This window comes from Aphelocoma coerulescens (assembly GCF_041296385.1).
Source record: "Aphelocoma coerulescens isolate FSJ_1873_10779 chromosome Z unlocalized genomic scaffold, UR_Acoe_1.0 ChrZ, whole genome shotgun sequence".
Taxonomy (NCBI): domain Eukaryota; kingdom Metazoa; phylum Chordata; class Aves; order Passeriformes; family Corvidae; genus Aphelocoma; species Aphelocoma coerulescens.
This window is the reverse complement of record NW_027184085.1, coordinates 37,288,235-37,301,682: the sequence shown is the minus strand read 5'-3', so window position 1 is coordinate 37,301,682 and position 13,448 is coordinate 37,288,235. Positions and strand designations below refer to the sequence as shown.

General features: G+C 37.9%; 1 protein-coding gene and 1 long non-coding RNA gene across 4 annotated transcripts in view; both read left to right on the top strand.

Moving 5' to 3' along the window:
• The window catches only part of FRMD3 (FERM domain containing 3), a 135,881-nt gene that overhangs the window by 40,387 nt on the left and 82,046 nt on the right, over positions 1-13,448 (top strand). The gene's annotated exons all lie outside the window — the stretch shown is intronic.
• LOC138103551 (uncharacterized) lies at positions 11,494-12,293 on the top strand. The gene is made up of 3 exons (XR_011147751.1): positions 11,494-11,621; positions 11,834-11,887; positions 11,980-12,293. It is a non-coding gene; the product is annotated as an uncharacterized lncRNA (long non-coding RNA).

Below are 13,448 nucleotides of genomic sequence, written 5' to 3'. Positions count from 1 at the left end.
TTCCCCCTTCCCCCACCTTTATTTTCTGTTGCTTCAGGTTTTCTAGAACCCCCAATAAGGCATTTTGCTTTTTTATGTTCACTTGCAATATGTATTCAATACAAGGTCTTAAAAATTTGAGAAATATCTGTGATTGATTTTACTTGTATATTTTTAAATCATCTTTAGAACTTATTTACAAAATTTTCATTTTTTACTTCCCCTCAGTATTGATGTGATCTTTAAAAATGCTTGGAACTGTCAGGACCTATGAAAGGAGCAAGTATTTCTGATCTGCGTTTGTAAATACATTTTGTAATTAGATTTCCCTGTGTTTTTGTAAGTATAAGCACTGTCAAGTCATCACTGGTCAGTGCCAGTGTTCAGTAATAATATAGCATGAAAATGTGGAAAGAGGCCATGCTGGCAGCAATGCTGTCTGTAACAAATTTTGCTCTATTTTAGTAGCAGCCTCAATTCTTTTAGCTGTCCATGATGGTCACTTCTGCTATAAGCAGAGGTTCTTAACATAGATCATCATCACAGCATGACAGAATCATAGAATAGTTTGGGCTGGAAGGGACCTTTAGCATCCCTATAATCCAACCTCCCTGATGAGCAGGCACAAGTAATGAGCAGGGAAAAGCATGATCCGAGTAGAATTCTACTATCAACCCCATACTTGTGTGGCTTTACGTTTGCTGTTTTTTAAATTTTGACCAGTTCTAGTTTTCAGTTTCCTGGCATGTTTTATTTTTTGTTGTAGGTTTGTTTTTGTTTTTGTTTGTTTGTTTGTTGTTTTGTGTGTGTGTGTTTTATTCTTGGGTTTTTTTAAAGGTATTCACAAGCATCAAGTCTCCAGTGAAAGAAATGGAGATCTGCTCTTGAGATCAGAGCAAAATATTTAACTGCCATGAGCTGTAGAGCCTGTGCTATTCCATGTTAGCTCTTTGTGCAATGACATGCAGAGGAGAAATGAGGAAGAAGTCATAAGATGATCACTGAGCTGTGTGAAGCCTTGGGGCAATTCCTGTTAGTGGCAGTGCACTGGAGGCATGACTGCAGTGGTGGTCAGAATGTTACTTTGAGCTGGGAAAGCATTTCATTTGCTATTTTTACTGCGTAGATCATACACACACACAATCCATTTGCTTCATGTTTGTTTAGCAGAGGAAAAAATTGATTCTAAATTCTAGATTTTCATTTAAATGGTTGGAAATGGTGGATTTTCTGTTTCTCTTATTTTACTTAAATGGATTGATTTTTTGACTTTAAGCAATGATTTTTCAATAAATATTCAGTAATGGATTAGCTAAATTCATCAAAGTACTAAATACAAAGAGCTTTCTTTCCTTTTAAAATTTTTAATAAAGAAAATCAATATCAAATTCCTGTAGGCTGAGTTTTTAGAATGTGCACTCTCTCATTGGAAGTGTCTTTGGTAGCATTAGGTGTGCTAAAAAATAAAGAGGAACTCTCATTTCCTGGAAAGAAAGATCAAAGAGTGTAAGGATTGTGCAAAATAGCAATCTCTTGTGTTACTCAGTTTCCTAAGGAATTTCAAAGAAAATTACAAGCCCTGCTACTTTTAAAATATTTAAGATTTATGCAACTTATTGGTCAGCTTACTTTTGAACTAATGAACACACAAGGAGCAGTAATTAATTAGTTTTTTCATCTCTAAAAATATTCAAAATTAAACTTAATAATAATGAAATTAATACACAGACATCTTTGGTGTACATGAAAGTAGAGTGAAGAAATGAGGCTTAATCATTCTGTTTCATTGTATAATTTACTCAATCCTTTTGCCTTGAAGATGTCGTTCCTCTTGTTTTACTGGTTCAGGTTCAAACCGTTGCTGAACAGTGCTCTGATGTAATTTCCCATGGCTGCACCAATTGATACTGGGAACAAACCTACTTTTTCTGACTTTCCTTTGTGAATATAGTAAGCTTTTCAAAGGCTCCTGCTGCAAGTTAAGGTTAAAGGGATACAGCAATCAGTAGCTGTTTTATCCTTGGTAGCTCTATATTATCTTGGGGTGCTACACATCCATGTGCATCTTGAGTGCTGAACCTTATCATTCATCCTAGCTTCTGGTTAGGTGCTGGCAAAAAGATTTATGCCTTTGCCCTGCGTCTTTCAGGTGTACACTTCTGTGCTACTAATGAGTCTTGTGACTGCTGACAGTTTTTCTGGTTTTTACTGCCCTGCACAGAGGACATGCTAGTGGGCAGTGTAATCTAGGCACACATCTTCCCTTTGCAAATCTAGGCAAACATCTTCCCTTTGCATATCTTCCCTTTGCAAATCTGTCTCTCTTATACCTTTTCCTGAGGATGTGCGATGTATGCATGTGGCATTACCATGATATGCGCATGTGTTTCAGATCTTTGGAAGTCTGTGTGATGAGCAGTGCTGCCATTTTGCAATGTTTAACACACCAAAACAAACAAAAAAATTAAATAGAGGTTAAAAAAATATATGTAAGCATGCAAAGGGAAACACAAGAAAGGGTGACCCAGGCTTACTCATGCTACATATAGATTGAATTTTATTGGGACTAAGACAAGAGAATTTATGCAGCAATCTCTATATTTGACCTTTGGATTTGGGTATGAATTTGAGCTCCACAAATTAGCAGGAAGAGCCTTTTTGTGATGTGCGAAGAGCAGCTTGCATTGTAGGCTGAGATGCTAGCCTGAGACTGCAAAATGCTGTGTGGTGCATAGTTCTTTTTCTTTTTTCCTCCTCATAGCTCATTCATCCTCCATCAAATCTAGAGTTACTGCAGCATTTGACCCTTGCAGAATTAAGCTGTGACTTTTTTTAAAAAAAGCCAGTGAGATTTTCCAGTGGGACCCAAGATTTCTAATAAATAACTTTAAAATACGATCTTTTGCAGGAAATATCTTTTCAGCTAATATTTGAAAAGGGAAATCTGAAAGTATACTCAGTTGTACTACTTACTCATTTAGAAGGGTTTAATGAATTTATCAGTATTCTTCTCACACATGCATTTTTGCAAACAGTGAAAAATTTTTCATGGTAACTTGAATGTCTGTATTGCTAGCCCAGAAGCTGGCATTTCTGAGGTGATAGTAGTATGTTGGTTTATGCTGGTTTTGCTGTCACTCTCACTGTTACATTCTTTAGGCATGGCACACCCTGAAGTGAGTTAGTATTGAATGTTTGAATGTTATCTTTGCATTCCACCATGTCACTGGAAAATCTGGTGTAGAGCCAGCCACAATAAACTCTACCAAGACAAAGCAGAGTCGGTTGCTGTATGCATCCCATAGTAATCTTTTCCTTCTCTGTTTTCTGTGATGATTCTGCTCTACCTTACCCTGTATAATAATGTCTCAGCACTGGAATCATCTGCTTGTCCTGGGTTGTAACACAAATTACTGTCAGGGGCATAAAAATATTGTCCATATTTCCTTTATGTGATCTTTAAGATATATTGAACTGTGGCTAATGGTCTGAATGAGACCTTGAATTACCTGTGAACTTCTCTGAGAAGCCAGTATAGTCAAGAAAGTTTCCAGTTTGCCTTTCTAATTGCCCTGTGATGCTTTTGGTGAGTGTGAGATTAGGATTTTCATTAATTTAGGAGGTATCTAGGAAAGAGCCAGTGTATTTCCCTAGTCATGCTTCTAAGGGCAGACATGTTCTGGCAGTCACTGATGCTGCTCTTTACCTTTTCATTCTGAGTAAATAAATCCAGTCTTAAAAAGAAAACAAAAATGTACCTTTATTACTTAGATGTTTTCCATGAATGTACTAGCAACCGAGAAGCAGCTGTTACCAGACAAATTTCCTCCTACATCCTTAATGCAGCTCCTTTCCGGAGGAGTTAGGTTATACCTATGGTTTTTTTCATTGCCAGGATACAATCATCTTATTAAGATGAAAAGTTAATAAGAATTTGCCCTCTGCAGAGGGGCTAATTGTTCAGGCTGGTCTGGAGCAAGACTGTCTTCCTGACTGAAATACTGTTGTTAAGTGGATGGAATGGATGCATGATTAGATTAAGAAGCTTAATAATACAGATGGTTTTCTTGCTGCATTTTGGGTGTTCAATGCTAGAAGAGTACAACAGAATAGGGTTTGAAAGTACCTTATTCCTCACTCTAGCAAAATAGACATCAAAGCATGAGGAGTGTAATAAAGCTAATATTGCACATTATATGAGAACAAGTTGTAAGGCAGAAAACTGCCAAAACATAATTCATTAAATTGAGGGAATTTGTCATTAAACCTTGGATTACCAAGCACAAAAATTTATTAAATGGAAAAGATTGTCACATGCTTGTCATAGGTTATCAGAATAAAGACTGTTTATACATTTGGTGTAGAATTCGGACAGCAGTTAGTCTTCTGTGTTGTCTTGCAGGTGCAGCTGAAAGCAATGTTGAAGTTCACAGCAAAACAAACAGGTTTTGGTAGTTTATTTTTTGTTGTCTGGACCCATTAAACTATTCCAATAGAATGTGGTGTACTGATTTGTATACCAGATATAATTTTGTAATACAGGGATTAATGTTTCAATTTAAAATCTGAAACCTGTAATTTAAATGACCTTTAGATGTTTGCTTTTCCATGGTGTAGGCAGAAGAGTATTGCACTAGGAAAGCTGAAACCTTGTCCTTGACACAGGTTAATATCTCTGTGTTCAGGAGAAAAGCTGAGTTGAATTCTCATTTGTGTAGTCCTGGCAGGATGCTGTTGAAGGCTAATAGTTTATTGATACTGTTTTGATTGCACTATTTCATTTGCTGCATATCACACAGCATGTTTGCTATTCTTTTTCAAGCATATACAAATCAGTCCCCAAATGGGAAGATTGTCTTTTAAGAAAAGTAAACTATTTACACAGTGTGTTGGCTTCTTTTCTCACTTCCTGGTGTTTTGAGGGGATATGTGCATTTCCCTTAGCTTGGGGCTCATGTTTTCCATGTAAAAAATTTTTTTTAAGTTCAGCCACAGATTCTTGCCCAGGTTTATGGCAAATGAATCTTTCAGGAGTAGATCAAATATCGCAACAATTTTAATGCAATAATGGGAGCCATCATCGTCGTCCCCTGGTATTACCCACAACAGAGAGTGGTGTGAAACAAGAGAAGGGTATGACAGCTGCTACCTGATTGTGCAGTTGAGAGGCTGAGACCTGCTCCTGTTACACAACTTGTTTTGGAATATTGCAATTTTTTTTAGTGATTTGAAAAACAAGCTGAAAAAAGTATGTGAATTTCTAAGTTAATCTGTCAGAGTTTTGGTTTTTTTTTTGTTTTTTTTTTCATGTGCACAATGTCGTTAATAAGTAGTATTTTTGCAGTAGAAGAATATTAATGTTTTAGCTTTCTGGTAATTTCAAAACTTTCTGGCAATTTCAAAACTTTCTGGCAGAACCCATAGTTCCAAGTGGCAGATAAGGGAGGGTGAAGTCAACTGAAATGGCCAAAAGGAGCCTAAAGTGGATGGAATTGCCACGTGCTGTAAGCAGGATCTGTTTTCTGTGTTTTCTTAGCTAAGATTTTTTTGAGGAACTTGACAAATATAAAATTCAGCTTAAGCATTCAGTGCATGTCTCTGAGGATTTCCCTTGGTTCTGCTGGGAAGGAGGAGCCAAGCCTGCTTTTCCTCCTGATATAGGGTAACATTAAAAATTTGTGGCACAGTGAGACAGGAATCATGACAGTCACAGAGCCAGGGCTAACATCTGGTTTCCTGTGGTTTCACGGGAGGGAATGCACAATTTTATGCAAGGACAAGCTGCCCACCTGCCTTCTGTTTCATTAGTCTGACGTGAACTTACTGGGTGTTTCCAGTGCTGGTATAAAAAGGATATCCACTCCCCTTACTCATTCCTTGGTTCTAGCTCTGCATCAGCTGCTGGAGGGTGGAGGAGATTTTCCTAGTTTTAGAATGGTTTGTGGCTCCTTTCATACTTTTTTGGAAAAAGAATACCTATAATCTCCACAGATGCTCAGTATATGAGGCGCTTTCAGGATGGTGAAGTTTTGCATAATTTTGAAGGGTGATGTTGAAGAACAAGGGAGATGTTCGACATAGATTGTTGTGCATGTATATTTTAATACATTGGTTGATCTGTAAAAAAAACTGAGTAGTATATTGGTTGATTTGTAAAAAAAATTCGCCCAATACGATGCTTCAAGTTGACTGGTCATAATAGTTTTAGGCACTCAATGAAATAGGGATGAAACTGTACCTTAAAACTTTTTGAGGAAAGTTGTACTTAAAACTTTAGAATGTGTTCTGGCTTGTGATAAAGTGAATATTATTAAATATGACAGCATATATACATTTTAAAATAACAGTTTTTGAATGCTGTCAAATAGATCATAGTCATTCATTAAATCCCTTTGATCAAAAGAGATTGTTCTAGATAGGTAGCTCTCTTTTTTAGTATTTTTATTTTAGTAACAACGTTTGTGGGAAATTATGTTGCTCTTTGGTGCTATGTTGCCAGTACAACATAGGCATGTTTTTTCCAAGTTTGTTTTGTAAAGCTCGTAATGCAGTAGAATTAACCAGCATCCGAATCGGCATATTTTCAACCTTTTTTTTAAAAGCTTTAAATCAAGATTGACTGCCTTGTCTGAAGACATGCTGTAGAAAAAAATAGCAATTATTTCATTTTACGAAAGATAAGGCTGGCAAGTATGAGACATTAATTGGATAAAATTGTATGTTCCAAATGATGAAGACAGCCAAATTATCTAATGGCCTTCTGTAATGTCAGAATCCATTAGTCCTTTTTCTTGACATCTTTATTTATATTTATATTTATATTTATATTTATATTTATATTTATATTTGTATTTATATTTATATTTACATTTACATTTACATTTATATTTATATTTATATTTATATTTATATTTATATTTATATTTATATTTATATTTATATTTATATTTATATTTATATTTATATTTATATACAAAGTGTATACATGTATGTACATGTATAGACACACATGCACAAAAAGAAAAAAAGCATGGGGTGTGTATGTGTGAGATGTAACAAAGATGCAGGATAACCTAGAAAAGGAAATGCCTTTAATGAGCTGATTGCATGACGATGGTCAGCATTTTTTATCTATCGGCCATTGCTATGAGAGATTCTCAATTAAGTATTTCAAGACTAATATCTTCAGCCATGTATAAGTATGCACTGCAGGGGTTCAGTGAGGTCAGTGTTTAAATAGGTAGTAATGTCTAGAATTATTGAAACATCTTTCAGCCATCCTGTGTAGCTCTTTTCTTCAGTAGTTTGGTGCTTTCTGACAGCTGTGCACTGCTGTCCACTTGTACCTGCTGTCCTGCCATGCCTGTAACCCAACATACAGACTGAATGCTCAGAGCATGGAAGCTGATGTCCATTTACATTTGGTTTTCTGTTTGCTGTTGAGAGAAGGTGACAAGGACAAAGCTTCAGAGGACTGGCTGCTGAGTACCTCGATGTGTGCTACCTACCTGCATTGACTGAGGCTGGCCACCTACTATTGCACACTAAGAAGAAGATGGGCAGAACTGGGAAGGGTTAGAGAAGACAGACCAGCTGGTGAGACTGGGCAGCATGAGAGCAGGGTGTCACTCCTGCACTGAAGTTTAAATGCCTTGTAAGAAAGGGAATCTTTCATCTTTTCTAAAAGAATATATCCTGGTTTACTGGGTCTCATGTTGATCTTTGATACAGTTTTGCTTAACTCTGGTGCACTATCTGTTGATTTTTCAGTTCAGTCCGTTCCTTAAGGTTCTTCACAGAACACGTGCAGGTGGGTGGGTTTGATTTAATGGCACCAGTGCACTTGGTGGTGAAATCTTTAGAGAATCATAGAATCACAGAATATTCTGAGTTGGAAGGTCCCCACAAGGATCATCTTGAAATTCCTCCAGCACTTAAGTGAGTGGCCCATACTAGGATGAACCCACAACCTTGACATTACCATGCTCTAAGAAATTGAGCTAATCCCAGTGGTCTTCCCCTGTTCTCTGCTTTCCTTCTGCTTGCTGCTTTTCTTGTGCTTAGGATGCATGGCTAAGGATAATTGCTGCATCACACAGGGAAGGGTGCAAGGGCACTGAAATGTCTGATTGCTCTCTCTTGCCAATTTCCATGCTGGCTTGTTTCTTGTTTTATTTCCTAAAAGTTCTTTCTGCAGGCAGAAAGAGAAATCATGTGTCAGGCAGAAAGGGAAATCCAAAAAGTTGTCTTCTACTGCAAGACGAGGTACCTTTTCTTCTTTGGTGTCATCTGCTCATTTATGTAACTTCACCAGTTTTGAAAAAGAAGTTCATTATAAAATAATTTCATCATGAGGTTTTGCAGTCAGTTTTTGGCAGAGCAGGTACAAAGCTGTCAGAGCTTTGCTTCTTAGAATATGCGTGTCAGCTTTGCATTGGATCTAGCTCTTTCTTAAGACACTTTTTAAGATTTTTTCTTTTTTCACATAAGCCTGTAGTACCCATAGATGATCTGGGTGAGGGGAATGTAGCCTTAGTTTGCTCCCAAATTACAAGAGGTTCAGCGCAGGTTTTCAGCTCTCAAAGGAGAATAAGAAACCTTACTTTACTTCTTATTTTGCAATAATATTCAAAGATATTCCCTCCTTTTTCCAGTTGATAGTTTTCATCCTGATATTTGTTATTGCTCTGCTTCAATTCTAAATGTGACAGGAATTTCAAGAGAGAACTTTCTGATGCAACAATGACCTAGGAACCAGCTGTACTATCTATTTATGAAAGTTACTGCATGTTGTAATTTTTGCCAGGTCTCTTTCCACTCCATAACCACCTGTGTGAGAATAGGAGTTTATTTCCAAAATTATGGTTTGATGCTTAAATACCTGTTAATAGGGCACATTCTGTGAAAAAATTTGCTTAGGAGAACTGTGCTCGTTTGCGTACAGAATGTAGCTTCCACTGTATGGCTTTCTTATCTGCCACTACACATAGTAAAGTGAATACAGGTGATCCTGTTAAGCATCATCTTCTGTTTCTTTCTTGTTTTAATGGGTTTTGCATTCAGTTGTAAGAGGCAATGTGGGCAGCTGAGGGAAATTCATCAGTGTGCATAAACATTCTCTGCATCCACTGAATTTTCAATGCTTTCCCCAAATGCTGGCCACTGTGGAACATATCAGAAATCTTTCAGTATATAAACACATATTCTGTGGTCTTTTTTTACCTCTCTTTTTTTTCATTCAGTTTCAGCCAAGAGTTAAAGTTTTATAAATATCGAAGACAGCAAATTCTGTCCTGAATACACATATACAGAATTTCTGTAAGGTCAGAGTTTGCACCAGAAAAAGTTAGTTGTCATTTGCGATGTAATTCAGGGCTTTGCTTTCCATTTACTAGACAGAAAGAAACATTTGCAGCATCCTAGGACTTATTTTATGGGAGGGCCTCTTAAAAGGATTAAGACTAACTACTGCCTAAGAAGAGAAAAAGTACGATGAGTTCCCAACTTAGTCAAAAAGGATGCATTTTGATAGTGTGTCAATATGTTCCCCAACTGAAAAATGTGGAAAACAGACCAATTACTAAAACAGTAAAAAGTGAGGTCATCTTGTGTTTGATCTCCGCTGAGTGTGTGGGAATGGGAAGTCTGGGCACATGATAGAAAGATGAAGATGAATCTGACACAGTGAGGGAGAAAGTGAAGTCTAGTAAAGGTGAAACAAAGGGGTCTGTAAAATATGTTGCTTTATTGTATTCTTTTTTGCAGCTGTGGTCAATGGAACAAGTCTGTAGAGCCCTCTATTTGAATTTCTATGGTGTTTTGGGTCTTTTGTGATGATATTTAAAAGAAAGTCAGAAAGACTTGTTGTTTATGTCTGTATTCTTATAAATTGTTCTTAAAAGAGTGAAAAAAAAAACCATAGTGGTAATTTTGTGAGCTGATGATTACAAATGCAAAGGTAGTTCTGGCTATGCTATCAAATGGAGGTTTTATTTTAGGTGGTGCTAATGAGGCGTTTTGTATGTCTTTCAAGGACTGAATGACCTCCAGAAAGAGAGAAAGAAAGAAAAAAATCAATCCCTACTACAAAAAAATTGTGAGCTGGGAACTTTTTCTTTGGCAAAGAGACAGAAACTTGTGTGACACAGAGAATGAGTTCCTCCCCTGATGCCAGTGGCTGACTTTTATTAAATATCATTGGGGTGCACTGGTGTAGGTGCTATGTCCAAGCAATTCTTCTGGAGGACTTCTTTCTTCAGTGTTTTCAGCCTATCATTAATTTGTTCTTCTGAAGATTGAATGTCTAATCTCATAAATGTAAGGCTGTTTCCCCTCAAAACAAGCATTTTACAACTGGGATTATTACCGGGGTGTGGGGGGGGAAGTATTGATGAAAGATTCTTTTCTGTAATTATTTCTGACAAGAAAATATATTTAACCATATATTTAACCATATGTATCTATAAAGCCCTAGTTGAGCAGCTTGGAAACAGCATCTCATGGTAAAATTTTTCTTACAGTTTGCTGAAAGAAAGTACGGGAATAAAGAACTTTTCTGAGTGGGAAATGTGGCAACATGATCCTGAAAGTTACAGAATTTCTGCAGTCAAAGCACATGGGAAAAGAGATTAAGCGTACTGAAATATTACCAAAGATTGATAAAAAGGAGTTCCTTACCTGAGACAGATAAGCAAGATGAGTAGTTGAAAGAAATGTGTGTTGATGGATTCTAAATCAGTAGAAGGTGGGAGATCTTTTTGTTTATCCTTATCCTCTTCCATAAAAACTTTTTTGAAGATCCACAGTAGGTATTATGACAAGTGTCCTCTGAGGCACAATGATAGAATTGTATGGTATGTCTGTCTGACAGTTCAAGTGCATAGCATGGTGAGGATTCCTCAGTTAACCAAAAGTTTTTGTCTAGGCCCTTATCACATCAGATTAGTGTATGAGTTACACTTTCAGCTGGTTCACTGAGAGCTGTTGACTTCATCACCATGATCGAGGGTCTTGTCTGTCAGGAGACATTATTTGTGAGTTGCAGCACTTGTGATTGTGTGTGCTCCAAATATGATATTGCCGGATCAATGACTACACAGCTGGGTTTGTGACTCTGGAATAAACTACGTAGCGATGGATCAAATTTCTGTAATATCTAGTCATATAGTCTGTTAATTATGTAAACTCTTAGACTTTCACATCACTCTAGTAGCCTTTCAAGAGGGCATTAATTCATCCCCTTTAGGGATTACGTTCCATGATCTTATTTTTCTTCCTCCATTCGTCCCACCAGTGCATGCACATCCCATGTCATGCTTGCAGGCATTCATGATGTATTTCCTCATGTGAGGAGAGGAACATGTGGCGCTAACCCCAAGCTGGGAGGGGCGTAAGGGAGATCAGCTGAGGTGCCACTCTCAGTGCTTGCAGGAGTTCCCCAGCTGTACTTACAGCTTCTTTCAAGCCACCCTTCTCTGTTGTGGTCATACTCTCCCATTTGGTGTGGAAGCAAAGGTGTGTTTGTTCCTGCATGACCCTTACCGTGATTAGGGCTCAATATATTCAGCTGAGCCCTGAAATGCGCTCATGAAGGGGCATTCTTGCAGCAACCCCTGCTGGCTGTTTTCCTATGGGGAGCTTAGGTAAGCTGTGTCACACCATGCCAAAACTCTCTTTTGGCTGTGCTCAAGGAAGTGGCTTTTTTGACTAGAAGATTTTTGGTTGCTTTTCTTTTTAAATACACTTCTTTTTGTGTAAGGACACACTGCTATGTATCTGTTGGAAAAGGCATATTTAAAGAATGGTACTTGGATTTGTACTTGAATATATACTAATTTTTCTGGGTCTTTTGAAGCTACTGAGAAGATTCAGGCCAAGGGAGGATTGTTGACCATCACCTGTACTGGGGGTAATTTTATTAAAATCCTAGTTTGGCTTTTATGTTGCTTTGTAGGTGGGGACTGGGAACTCATTCTTGAAATCTCTAATCCACTTTTCTAGATGTGGTATGATGTCAAGAACGAAAGAGTGAAAGCAGACGTGAGGTTGCTGAACAATGCTGGATATTGAATAAAATGATAGATTTGTTGACAGAAGGACTCAATTCCTTTTAAGAAATCGATAGTGCCTCCGATGGCATCACAAATGCCGCACTAATGGAAGCTTTACCAGAAGCGAGCAGTTAATGTTGCAAGCCTTCTGTGAGGCTGACCCTTCAGGGACATAAAATCTAAATGACTAAGTGATGCCCATGTGCACAACGGAAAATGAGGATGAGCCCTGTAAATGAATATTGCATTTGTGGTTTCCTCAGTGTTTGCCTTCCAGACTGATGGAGACTTTTGAGAGCCGCAGTATGTGAACTATAAATATTTATTTTTATTATTTATAACTTACTCGTGGGTCAGAGTAATTTACTTGCAGAACGTCACTGAGGCCAAGAACTGATTATGTGAAAGCTGTTACCTGTATTCACTGCTGCTGTCTGGATTTTACTGTGCAGTAGAATACACTTTTCATTTTCAATAGTATTTTGCTTTTTGAATAGTTTTCATTGCATAGGACTGGCATTGTGGGATTTTTTTCTGCAGTGTAATTTTCTCCTTTTCCTCTTCATCTATTATTATTTGACCACTATCCTCATACAATAACCTCTAATTTAAGAGAGTGTAAAAATATGCTCTTTTATGGACAAATTTGTCCATCTGTTGCAAATGAATAGTGCAAGTTAAAGAAAAATAAGTGACCTCAAATGATCCTCTTCATTTTCCAAACAAGTTAGAACATGAGTGGAACTTGACAAACATGTTTCTGATCTCACTGAAGCAGTTATTTCTGCGTAAATTTTCAATTTATATTAACTGTACATTTAGCCATGCAGTTTCATTTAAGATTAATAGAACTTCCTCAGCTGCATTCACACATACAGCCTTGAAATTACTCTTCCCTTATTTCTCTTCTACTCAACATAGACACTATTCTCCCTTCCCTTCCCTTCCCTTCCCTTCCCTTCCCTTCCCTTCCCTTCCCTTCCCTTCCCTTCCCTTCCCTTCCCTTCCCTTCCCTTCCCTTCCCTTCCCTTCCCTTCCCTTCCCTTCCCTTCCCTTCCCTTCCCTTCCCTTCCCTTCCCTTCCCTTCCCTTCCCTTCCCTTCCCTGCCCTGCCCTGCCCTGCCCTGCCCTGCCCTGCCCTGCCCTGCCCTGCCCTGCCCTCCCCTCCCCTCCCCTCCCCTCCCCTCCCCTCCCCTCCCCTCCCCTCCCCTCCCCTCCCCTCCCCTCCCCTCCCTCCTTTATTTTAAGATGTATTTGTATATTTCTTGCCCAAAAACCCCTGTAAATAAGGGCTGGTTTATGGGGTTCTTTTCCCTTTAGTTCTCTCTACTAGTATCTATCACTTGGGGTCAACTGATAATTAAGAGCTTAGAAATGTGAGTTTAAACACTGATGTATTTGTAAAAATGTTGGTTTTTTA